Raw genomic sequence first — 12,619 nt, forward strand, 5'->3', positions numbered from 1 at the left:
AAACATCACCACAATGTTGGGAATGGACAAAATATAGATGAAAAAATAGAAATGAAAAAAATTAATTCAACCCTTAGTTTCAATCCAAGATTAGATGGTCTCACTGGAAAGCTATATTCCATTTAATTGAATATCCTCTTGCAGTACTATTGAAGAGCTGGTTATTTTTAAACAACACATTCTTTTCCTTTTAATATTCTTGTCATCAAAAATAATGAACATTTTTTTATTTTGCTATTTGGCAGCACCATTTTGGAAATGTGTTTTATTTGCTTCCATAATATCTTTTTTGGAACAATTTTCCTGAGAAAATAACCATGCAGCTTTTGGTGAGGAAGATGCTCTAGGCTACTGAAGGACAAAAAGTGGAGATAGTAAACATATGGAATATGTTACCAAAGAAAGCAATTGAAGTAACCTGAAGAAAAGAGCACATGAGAGAACTACATTTCTTTATGGGGGAGAAGAAGAAGTCTTGCTCAAAAAATAAGCAAACAAACAAAGAAGTGAGGTTCCACCAGTTTAAAGGTCCAAGTTGGCACGTTGAGTCAGATGGCCATTTCTTTTCAAAATTATCTCGTGTATGTATTACATAGGTATGTTGTATATACATATATGTATATGGTCCTAGCTCTCATACAGTAGGGCTAAGCTGAAATTTTGCAAATAGCAGTGTTATTTTGCAACAGAGCACACACCTAAATTACATCAAAATAATTCACAATACATTCTGCAAAGCAATTTGTTTATGTTTTAAATCTGATTTTTAACAAAATGGTGCTAGTATTATATAGATGACTGACAGAGAAATAAAGTATTCTGAAGCACTCGGTTAAATGGCTCAAGAAGAGCTTTGTAGATTTCAGCGGTGATGAAGAACAAATACTTTACACTGTCCTCATTGATCACCTAAATACAATTAGCCCAGTGAAGGACAAAGCAGCTATTTATATGTATTCTCTGCACTTTAAGAAAGAAAGATATCACTGCCTGACGGGGAAATTTAAGGAGACAAAAAGTAACAATTTGTGTTAAAAATATGATGAAATCACCCCAGCTAAAATTCCTTCCATACCAAGCAAGTGCCAGAAACTCTTTAATAACCCTGAGGTCATGAAGGCGGGGTCTCGGATTTAGTATTTCTGAGAGATAGTGTCTCCTGGAGCAGCTTGCACACCAGTGCAGAGGGCCCTAGTTAAGAAGAGGCTGGGGGTGAAGATGCCACCTGCAGAACCACGAGCCCCACCTCCTGCCACATGGAAAAATATCTGGAAAATTCATACTGCTGCATGTTTGGCTGATGGTATATGAGAAACTTACAGTCACAGTGCAAGCAAGAAGCTTTTATCCTCTGTAAGAACCCTAGGTGAATATGTCATTGGATAGTGGACTTGCTTGAAAGACATTTTCAGTAAATTTTGCCAACAATTTAGACAATCTGCCTGTACAATGTAGAAATTCTGTAGGACATTAGAGAGGTTCAGTATGTATTGCTCCCAATCCATTTTGACTATGGAGCCCTTTATGTCTCCCACTGACCTCCAAGTTGGGCTGAAACAATAACAGCTCCACCCCTCTAAAGGAGTAGCACAAACCTACCACCAGAGGCTTGTTACATGGAGACCAGTACCACACCCAAAACCTTTATCCTAGACACAAGCTGATTCAAGATAATATGAGATAACCTGATGACGTTTTGTGACCACAAGACAGAGAATTAATCTGAGACTACAGAGTGGCTGAGAAGTTTGCTCCCTGCTTCAGGAGCCCAGTGACGCAGGAGTAGAGATACTTAGCTGCTTTCTCTAGCTCAAATTATTCCACCTCAAAGGGTTGGAGCAGGTAAACCTGAGTAAGGGTCACAATGCTTAGGACATTTGTTTTCCTAGGGATGGTTAATCACTTTATCCTTCAACAAAAAGCAAAAGGGTGCTTCATAGATCACAGTAAGAGCTTTTTGTATGTCTAGTCATGAGTTGAACCATTAACCAAAAGTCTTACATCTTCTCTGAGGTCCTAAGAAAATATAGGTAAACTACACTGGGGGTTTGAAGAGACTGGACCAAGGGAAAAGCTTCCATTATGGAGTCCTCCTCCCTGAATGAGGTACTAACCTGCAAGTTTGCATCCAAAGAGACTTTTAGGCCCCATCATCTGGGCTCAGTTCAGGCACTCAGAAACTGTGTGTCCTCTGAAGCAGTATGGTAAATGGCCAACAGATGGCATTTGGCTAGATACTGTCATTACAGCATTTCCTGGACAGCCTTTCAAATTGGGCATGTGGCTGGAGTCTTGCAGATCCCTGGGAATTGACTGGAATTGTATGCTGCAGAAAATTAAATATCAGAGGCCGAAGTCCCCTGTCATTGATTTTATGCCAGTGTCACTCCAATGACTTTAACAGAGTTTTGGAGGGTTTTTTTGACAATGATGGAAGGAGCGCCACATCCTTGGATATAATTTGCCATGCTGGCGCCAATAAAAAATTGCAAAAGGAATTCACTAATTATTGATACATCAGTATCTACCCAACTATGAGATACCACAAACAGGAAAAAATACCCTTCTTTTCTTCCAAGGACGACTATTTTGTGCCCTGAAATGTGATCTATAATTACCCCCAAATTAGTGCACAGAACACAAGTTCCTCTCCTTCCTCCAATTTTGGAAATGGGAGAGGGGAGTCACTAGTGTTACTGCCCTTAGTTCAGTCTCCGTAGGCTGATGGCTTTTGGTGTCTTCTTCATCCTTTCCTGAGCTGAGCCCTCCTGAACGGTGTCATCTAGTTGGAGACACTGAGTTCACTCCAGACCCAGGGAATTCAGGTGAAGTGAAGAGCATCTGACATATGAAAATCATCCCTAATGACATCCAGCTCTATGAGACTCTGTGACTCTTAGCTAGAGTTCTCTTCATGTGTTAGGATTCTGGATTAATCAAGAGACAGGTGTCAACATCTGTAAGTAAGCAACATACAGAGGGGTGCATGGTGAACCATCTTGATATGTAGTAACAAGTTGTGGCGCCTGGCAGCTAGCAGAGCTCAAGCTACTCTGCTGCACATACTTGCTCACAATGAAGTAGGAGAGGAAGATCTGAGTTTTCTTCTGATATTTGAATAGGGAGCTTGGTTTTCTTCATTCAGCAGCTTCAGGGGTGTGCAACTTCACTAAACTCAAAGACATTGCATCTACTTTGCGTTGGTGTAAGCAGAGGGGAATTAGGGAACGGCTCCTGAAAATCCAACAAAAAAGAACATGCCTGTGAACACCCTGAGGTGCAGATTGTGTCTGGTACTTCATACTGTGTCTCACTGAAGGACAAACAGAAGGATTTCTGAGGAAGATGAGCTTCTTGTAATTTCTTATAGCTCCAAAGTGACATGATGATTCCTTGCCTTTCCTTAAATAACTTTTCAGAGTTAGGCCTTCTCAGACTGCTGCCATAGGAATGCTGGTTCTCTGGTGGTATGGTAGGTTGCAATTGGTGCCACTTTTGGCGTATGTTAGGCAAGTGACAATTAAAACAGTTTTATGGTTTTCTTTTGCTAGGGTAGAGTACAGTCCTTGATGAAGGATACTTTAAAAACAAGCTCACCCATTTCTGGGAACTAGCAAAAGTGGGAGCAGATGCAACCGAGGTTCCTAAACCTACAGTACTCCACTGGACTTTCAGTTGAAACAGTCTCAGGTCAAAATGTTCCTCATTGCTTTTACAGGTATCCATGAACTTGCACCTTCTGATCTTACCTACTTTTCTTTACAAAGTCCTTCCTCTCACTTGTCTACTTGAAGAAGGCCCCTTCCTGCTGCACCATAGCTATTGAGGTGAACACCTCCAAAGCTCCTGCTGACTGCACAGTTCATATCACTTTGCCTCTTTCATTTCCCCCTTCTTGCAAATCCCTTCTAAAACTGTCCATTTCCACTCTTGCTTGTTCCTTATGTTCTTTTTTTCTTATGTTTCCACCAATTATTTCTGCTGTTCTGTGGAGTGATGTGTAGCCAGAAAAAAACACATCCCTTTTGGTCTGTGTGGAGAATGACCCACTGATCACAAGGGAACAGCAATGCTTAACCCCTCCAGTCTAATACATTCTCCCCAGAGACAATACAGAGAAAAGTTCATAAAATGCTGTCCCTTGTTACAGACAGCTTGCTGGACAAAGAGGCTGACGAAGTGGTTTTGACCATGGGACTTGGCCTGATCTGTCAAAAGCAGACAGGCACTTGCAAGCATTGTATTTCAAGGAGCTTGAAACTATCTCAAGCGACACTACTGAAAAGTTCATGGAGAAGACCCATGGGTTCAATGTGGAAAACAATTCCCTGAGGCCTGAAGCACCTGAAGCGCCTGAAGACCTCTCTCCCCGCTACTGTGTAAAAAGGCAGTTCCCTTTCTACTACCCTGCTGGGTGGCTTCCTATCATCCCTTATCACACTGGCAACGCATCCAGCTACTGCAGTTTAACAGTGTTGTGTCTGGAGGAAAGGAAATTTCTCAGCACTTTCTGCAACCTTTGAGCCTACCTAGAAGACCACAGGGTCACTTTCAGAGATCCCAGGGATACCGTGGAAGTTGCTGAGATTACAGAGGAACATTAAACTAGTTCAGATTTTTTCTTTCTTAATCCTTTTCCCATTCCTACTATCTCCAGATTGCCCTGGAAATCCTCAGCTCCGGATTTCTTTTGATGCACAAATTCCCAGGCTTCTTGTTGGTGGATAGGAAGGAAAACACCATTCTCACAAGCACGGTGACTCTAAGGTCAGCATCCCCACTGAGTGCCCCAAGATGATCGAAAATAACCCAAACCGGCTTCCTGCACCAACACTATGTGTCCTGGGATCAGAGCCCTCTTACACAAAACAGCGAGCTGCTACTGCCTGACTTCTTTCTACAGCTCAGCTGCCTAGTACTCCTCATGTACATTCCCTGCTTTTTCATTAGGCTGGTACAAAAGGAAAACCGGTATGTGAGACATTAAAAGACATGAAGTTTTCTAAGCAACTTCATACATGGACCCTCAGCAGAATTTTCTCTGCAGCTGGAGCACAGCAGGGATAGTGTGCCCCATATTTAACCAGAAAAACAAAAAGAGCTCAGTTTAGTCCTTGGCCCCATCATGCAGCTTATGCACTCAACAAATGTTTTACTCCAAGGTACCCAAGAATGTAAACTACAGGAGTGAGAACAATGACAAAAACTTTATATACATAAAACACCACCTACCCATAGCAGCCCAAAAGACTTATTCTCTTTCTCTTTTTACTTTTTTTTTTTTTTGCATGTGTGTAGATATCTAATGTAGATCCTGTCAGATTCCATTAGCATAAAGATTTCTCTGGGTGGAATGTGGCAGCTGTTACAAGCTGTTAGGGTTTTTTTTAACTGTTTATTTTTGTTTGCAAGGTTTGTGAACATTAGTGCAACAGGTGGTCCTTCCCTCTCCCCTGCAGTGGATTTGCTGGCAATCAGGATCTGCAGACTACAAAGATCCAAAATCCTGGATATGCGTGGGCAGAGAAAACTTGGGAGACGTCACTTTTCTTTTTCTCTGAACTCAGCTGAAATTAACAGAGAGTGAACACTTTGCTTTTGCTGCTGATTGCAGACAAATCTCATGGTTCTTTTTAGATTTCTAATTTTTAAACTGGCTAGTGCCACCCCACAAAATTGGCAGCATGGGAACAATGCATACAGCAGTGTGATGTTACTGGACTCCGGATACAAAATGTCGCAACCCTATGAAACTGAAAGAACAGAAACTCACTAAGCCCGAACAGTTTGGAAGAGTGGAAGTTCATCTGGCCATGGTGTGGTGGCTGCTGGTTTAAAACTGTTTTCTCCCACTAACTCACAGAATCATAGAATCTTCATGGTTGGAAAGGACCTTTGAGATCATTGAGTCCAACCATACACACACACAAAAAAAAAAAAAAACCCAAACCTATAATTTTTGCCCTTCAGAGCATGCCCTGAAGTGCCACATCTAGACGTTTCTTAAATACCTCTAGGGATGGTGACTCAACCAGCTCCCTGGGCAGGCTGTTCCAGTGCCTGACCACTCTTTCAGTAAAGTAATTCTTCCTAATATCTAATCTAAACCTCCCCTGCCGCAACTTCAGACCATTTCCTCTGGTCCTGTCATTATTCATCTGGGAGAAGAGGCCAACACCCACCTCTCTATAACCTCCTTTCAGGTAGTTGTAGAGGGAACTGAGGTGTCTCCTCACCCTCCTCTTGGGCAGAATAATACTTGGGCAGAAGCTTAAACAAAGACCTCAGTAACTCCAAAATTATACAAGAAGCCCGGCTATGGCAAAGACAGCAGGCGCAGCAGAGGTGAGGCAGGCTGGAGTTCACAAGAGCCACACAGATTAGCATGGCTGCCTTTTACACAGCTGATCCAGCAATCGCTGTAGGCAAAGGTTTCTAAGCACTTCCCAGGTGATTCTAACCATACGCACATGCCGCACACAACAACTAACACAAAGATGGTTCTGCAGGTTTTCTTACATATTGTCTCATCCTCCTGAACTGTTTTCCATTCATTCACATACCCAACTACATTAATCATACCTTCTTCCAGCATTAGGCCCATTATCAACTACATACAGCTAGGATTTGTAACCTGTTTATTACTGATAATGGAGTGACAGAATGGTTTGGGTTGAAAGGGACCTTTTTAATATTATCCAATCTAACCCCCAATAATATTTATTTTTATTACATAAGTGACTCCAAGTTGCAAACAATATTGAGATTTACTGATCTGGGGACAGTACAAGCTTGTCAAAAACCTAGGACATCGTCGATATCAGTGCTGCATTGCAATTTCAGACAGCCAAAAGAAGCATTCAAGTAATTAATTTCCAGCCTAAGACCCTTTTATGAAACCATAGAAGGACAAAATGGGAATAATATCAACAAGACTCAAAGAGACAAAACTAGAAGACATTGTATAGATGGAAAATATGGCACAGACAAATAGAGAGACCTGATACAGTCACAAGTGAAATCAATGACAGATAAGCTGATTCTAAAGTGAAGAATTCCTCTGGAACTTTAACCTCAATGACTTCTTCATTCTCCTAAATTGTAGTTTTAGAAGGTGTTTTCATAAGATAAATTGAGCCAGCAAAGCTTGTAAAATACACTCAAGCTGATGGCTGCCCTTACCAAAACAAAGATTGAGTATAAGGCCAGTATGACATGGAATTATTACACACCTATATCCCCATGGCAAACACAACTAGTAGGAGAACATAAAAGCAAACTCAAAGACAAAAAAACACGGTGGCTTTGGCTCTAAATGCAAGTCTTGCATCAACTTGACTGTGCACTGCCAAGAACTGACTGCTTCTGCCTTGGCTTATTCCATATAAGACTCAACAAAGGGACACAAGACCCAGCAAAGAAAAAATCACCCTGATTCACTGGTATGCTCCAGCTGCTCTACTTCACTCCAGCAATGCAAAACAGCTGTAAACCTGGTTTAACCAGCAAGTTAAATTGGGTTTATGGCTTCTCAGTATTGGCAAAGAAGTACAAAGCAGCTGGAGTATACTAGTATACTTAGCCCTCGGGGTTTGCCCTTAAAAATTAGCCCTTGCTCCAGCCAGGAGAAAGAATATTAGCGACAGTTAAACGTTAAAGTGATTTTGTATCTCACGATCTATTGTAATTTTTAAGAATGCTGAGAAAAAGAAAACGTATGCATTTTGCCAACATACAGTTTAGGACCAGGCATTCAAGAGACCAGCTACAGTTTTGAGCTGCATCAGCTGAAAACGGAGATGTGGTTGCTGGGCTCTGAAGTCATCCTTGGCAAATATATTTGGTAAATACTCATTGCAGAAGTGTAAACTAGGTGACCAAGAGTGTTCTGAATAGTGTCACAGCATAGGATTTCTTTGTAAACTTCATACCCAATCCCACCATATTCTCTCAGGAAAACTGCCTGCAACTCATCAGTCTGTGCCTTAGACTATCCATCACAACTAAAAATATCCCGTCAAATGGATGTCAACCAAAAACCTGTTCTATAAACTCTCCCACCTCTGGATTGAGGTGACTTGTTTGCTTAAATACAAACATAACCTTTCCCCAGCAGAGGCTCCTGGCAATCATATTTCACTGAAGTAGCAGGACTTGGACTCAGCGTTTGATGTTGTACTATTGTCTCCCAGAAAGCAAAAAATATCTTGGGTTTTCAGTATCTCAGACTAGCATTGAGGAAAATGCAATTTGAAATTTCAGCGCAGAAGAAACGAAGAGATTCCTAAAATTCCCTGAGGAGATTCTCTGCAGCTGTAAGTCAGCATTGCCTTAAAACAAGCAATCACCAACACAGCCCCACAAAAAGACTGCTCAGTAGCAAATATTCAGAAAGCCCATACTTAAAATGGTAGAGGGCTTAAAAAGAGCATGCAGAAAAATAAGATCCCATTAAATCAGGAAATAAAATAAAAGAGCATAAAATTCAAGAAAATGCAGAGGAACACAGAGAGCAGCAACTTTTAAAAACATGAGAAGTACTAGGGAGAAAGTGGGATGTTATTAAAAGAAGAGAGAGGTGAAATTGATGACAACTTTAAGCTGGCCAAGATCCTGAACTGTACAGACTACAAAGAATTTGTCTGGCCAATGTTCAAGAGTTTGTGTAAAATTAAAGAGTGGAAACGCACTTGAAAGTTAGGGAAAGCTAAAAAAAATAAGAGACCAGGCATTAGATGCATTATATGCTGTAGCCCATAAACATAGAGTCATTATTCTTATAAATAAAACCATACAATAAATATTTAGAGACCAGCCTAAACCAAAATGTTGGCTCTAAATAACCACAAATTGTGCAGGAGTTTGAAACTAGATCCCAGCTCTGTGGCAGGCCCTTCCCTGATGGAGCGGGCACAAGCTGTGGGACAGTCTGTTTCTGGATTCTGTGGCTTGGACTGCCAGAAAAAAAAAAAGAATCACTCATAAAAAAGGAAAACATGACACAAGATTAATGCTGCAGAGGTACCTATTCTCTCTGAGACCAATGTGAAATAGCTGAGAAATTTAAAATTCCTGCAAAGTCCGGAAAAAGTTATCTTTTTGTAAGTATGAACACAGCTCAAACAAATGAAGGCTAACATCTTAAATATTTGCAAGCTGAAGATATTTGGTGGCCTACAAACCACAGGGAAAGAGACGTTACATGTGTTTCCCTATACCATGGTGGTTATCATGACAGCAGTATCAGGGAGCCAGCTGGCATCTTAGTAATGAGAAATGTCCAACCCTTCCCTGAGTCCTACTGAGCTCTTGGCAGTGCTGTCACAAGGCGGTGAGTTCCACTGTGTAACTGTGCAGACAGGACGAGAAAGACTCCCTTTTCACTTTAAAATGCATTGCCTTTTTTAGGACGAGTGTTCATTTGCTGCAGTGTTGTAAAGAGGTAAATACCACTCTATGTATCGCTTGTATTTCCTTTCTAAATGAAACCATTTCAAAAGGAAATCATTGGGAAATTTCCATGGGAATGGTTTTACGTGAAAAATACAGCTCCATTAAGCTGAAGTTTGAAGTTTAAGTTGTTCATTTTGCTCACAATCTACAATCTTCTTTTGGGAAAACAGTAATTATCAGGCTAGTCCTGTTGAACTGATGTTTGGGTTTGTAATAGTTCAACAAATCATTAAACTACATTTTTTTCATCCATATGCTAAATTAGCCAAGCTGTCCCCCACACCCCTTTCTGAACCTGACCTTGGAAGACTATCTGCCCTCATACAATTTTGATTGCCCTCTACCTAAGCTTCTTGACTGTAATCCAAATCCTTTCAGATTTTATTCATAACAAAGCTTCTCCTTGACTGTAAACATTTTAATTGCTCGCTCTCGGAATCTGTTCTATTTTTATTACATACATGCATGCGCGCACACGGACACAGAGACACGTAAGTATATGTATGGGATTTAATTTTAAAAATGCATTTGGCTTTTAAATCAGTGATCTGCCCCTGGCTCACAAAGCAGAAATTATAGTATTTTCAATGTTACTTTCCATCAGGAAGCTTATTGCAATGTAACATTCCGTTTGCTGTTTTGATCACCTCTGCAGAGTGACCAGATGTTTTTACTAAACAATGAGACTGAGGCATCTTTCACAAGTGATAAACGTATTCTTCCTTTTATTTGCATCACATACAACTGACTTGCAACCAAACCAGCCAGTATTCCTGACTCTGACTATGCAGTTATGCAGGTAGGATTGAGAGAGAAGATTCTCCAGAAGCACCTGAGCATGGTGCTGATTTTTTAACTTCTGATGTTTCAAGCCCAAGCCAAGAACAAAAAAAAATGACTTTTAAAAGTGGCAAAATGGAATGGAGTTGGCATGACTTCATGGGGGTCAGAACTACAAGAGACTGAATATGTTACAGCGCTGCATTATGGGAGTACGGTGCATGGACTTGGGAAGGATGCGTTAGGAATTTCGATCCAGCCTGTGCTACAAAAGGCAACTGTGTCTTATGAAAACAATTTCATTTGAAATCTGAAATATCAGAGACACATCACAAGCCATAAACGGAATCTCCCCTTCAATTCCAACCAAGAATGTACCTCATATCGATTTGAAACAATTATCTTAACAACTTTAAAATAATCAAGCAACTTGCAAAAGTGAACAACGCTTAGGATGAGGTTATTCACAGAAAGTGTTAAAACTGTAAAAGTTTTCAAAGTTGCAAAAGCTGATGCTTCACTCCACATCCAGGGAGTAGTACCAGGCACTGATGTTTAAGAACACCTTAAAATTAAACCACTGCCCAGATGAGCTGAAAGATTGAGGTAGGCAGCACATCAACAGCAGCTGTAGTTGAGAGAACACAGGGTAGGGTACGCTGAAAGAGACCTAGGGGTAAGAAAGGACAGAGGAGTGGACTTCCATACTGTGTCATTTGACCACACAAAATACGCCTGTGCAATTCTGGGCAGCGCATACAAAGACAATGCTTCAATGAGAGCCAGGCTGTGGCTGCTTTTGGCAACCAGGGCAGGAGGAAGCCCTTTAGCTAGAGACTCCCATTTCATGTACAGCAGAGGAAGGAGACGCTGAGTTACATTCCTCCTCAATCCAACAGATAGGCAGGGTGAGGAAGGGACAGGGGACGGAATAGCACAAGCTTCACACCCAAGCTCAGAGGTGACACAACAGTGGGTATAAGCTGTTCCCCTGTGGAGCAGCACTGGAACAAGGAATGAGGTCATGCCTGAGAGAGACTCCAGCCCCTCCCCAGCAACACCACAGCAATTAAATTAAATTAACCCTACTCGAAAGTCAGACAGTCTGGACAGTCTGGACATCAGGTCTTGAACACCAACCATTTCACTCCGCAGATCTGCTCCTGTCAGGCTGCATGACTTGTTAATGCAGACGTTGCCAACAACTGAATTATGTAAAGAATCAATATTCTACAATCTCACAGCTTCCATGTACTTTCACCGAGAAATAGAAACACAAAACTGGTGGTTTAGCCTGGAAGATAAGTTTCGGTGAATGTATTCTTTCCTTTTCCCTTGACATCCTTGCTCCTCGGGTGTGTATTTGTGGCTTGGCTTTTTCTCTTTTCTTTTACTGTCTTCAGCTCAAGCTCCCAAAGTCACATCCTGAGACACTCTGCCAACCACAACCCCAGACGTCAAAATCCCTACAAGCAGTCACACATACTGATTCCAGGAAGCGCGCGCTGCTGGACTTTGTTGACTTCCACTGAGCCACCCTGATTTACGCCTGCTGAAGTTATGGTCCTGAGTGTAATAACACCTACACTGCGCCGTTGTGCCACATGTGTATATCCTATTATCCAAACAACAGATGCACGAGCATGCATGTACACACATATTCCAACATCTGGCGATCACAAGCTAACTGTAATAACTCCACGAACTTCATTCATCTTTACAAAACTCACAAACACTTCATCTGTACACCCACTGAAGAGGTGCATAACCTTTTCCACTTCACTGAAAGAAGTATGTGCTCTTAACCTGGCATTCACAGTCACACACGCAGAAATACAACCAAGCGCTTGCACTTACTCTTAAAGCACATATTTAGTCCCTTCTGAATAACAGGGCATGAATGGCTCTTGACATAAACACTTCACAGATGTTGCACATAATGTGCATGTAGATATACACCTCTTTATTTCTCAGTCATTCCTGTACATGTGCCTACATGCCCTTACCTGCTTTGAGGCATACTTTTCCACTTTCTGGCTAGAAGTCATGCCAGAATAAAACTGATAAAAGGGAATGAAGAATCACATCCAAATATCCAGATGTCTGTTAACTTAAAAACATCCGACTGCTTAATACTAAAAATTGATACTTGCATAATTCAGCATTTCTAGATGTTGGAAATTTCCAGTCTGTTTTCCTTTCTTTCTCTCACCCACATCTAATCTAAAATATATGTTCAAGGAGAATGTGAGCAAAATCTTCTGATAGTTTGTGTTTGTCATTTTATGAAAAATACTTTTATTCAGAAAGCTTATGTCTGCCGGCCTCCCAGTTCAGCGCACTGGAAACAATGGGATGCCCCACTGTGATGTTATCAACAAATTGT

General features: G+C 41.2%; 1 protein-coding gene across 1 annotated transcript in view; it reads right to left on the reverse strand.

Moving 5' to 3' along the window:
* The window catches only part of TBX15 (T-box transcription factor 15), a 102,021-nt gene that overhangs the window by 43,110 nt on the left and 46,292 nt on the right, over nt 1–12,619 (reverse strand). The gene's annotated exons all lie outside the window — the stretch shown is intronic.

Source organism: Rissa tridactyla, chromosome 1 (assembly GCF_028500815.1).
Source record: "Rissa tridactyla isolate bRisTri1 chromosome 1, bRisTri1.patW.cur.20221130, whole genome shotgun sequence".
In the NCBI taxonomy this organism is placed as follows: Eukaryota; Metazoa; Chordata; class Aves; order Charadriiformes; family Laridae; genus Rissa; species Rissa tridactyla.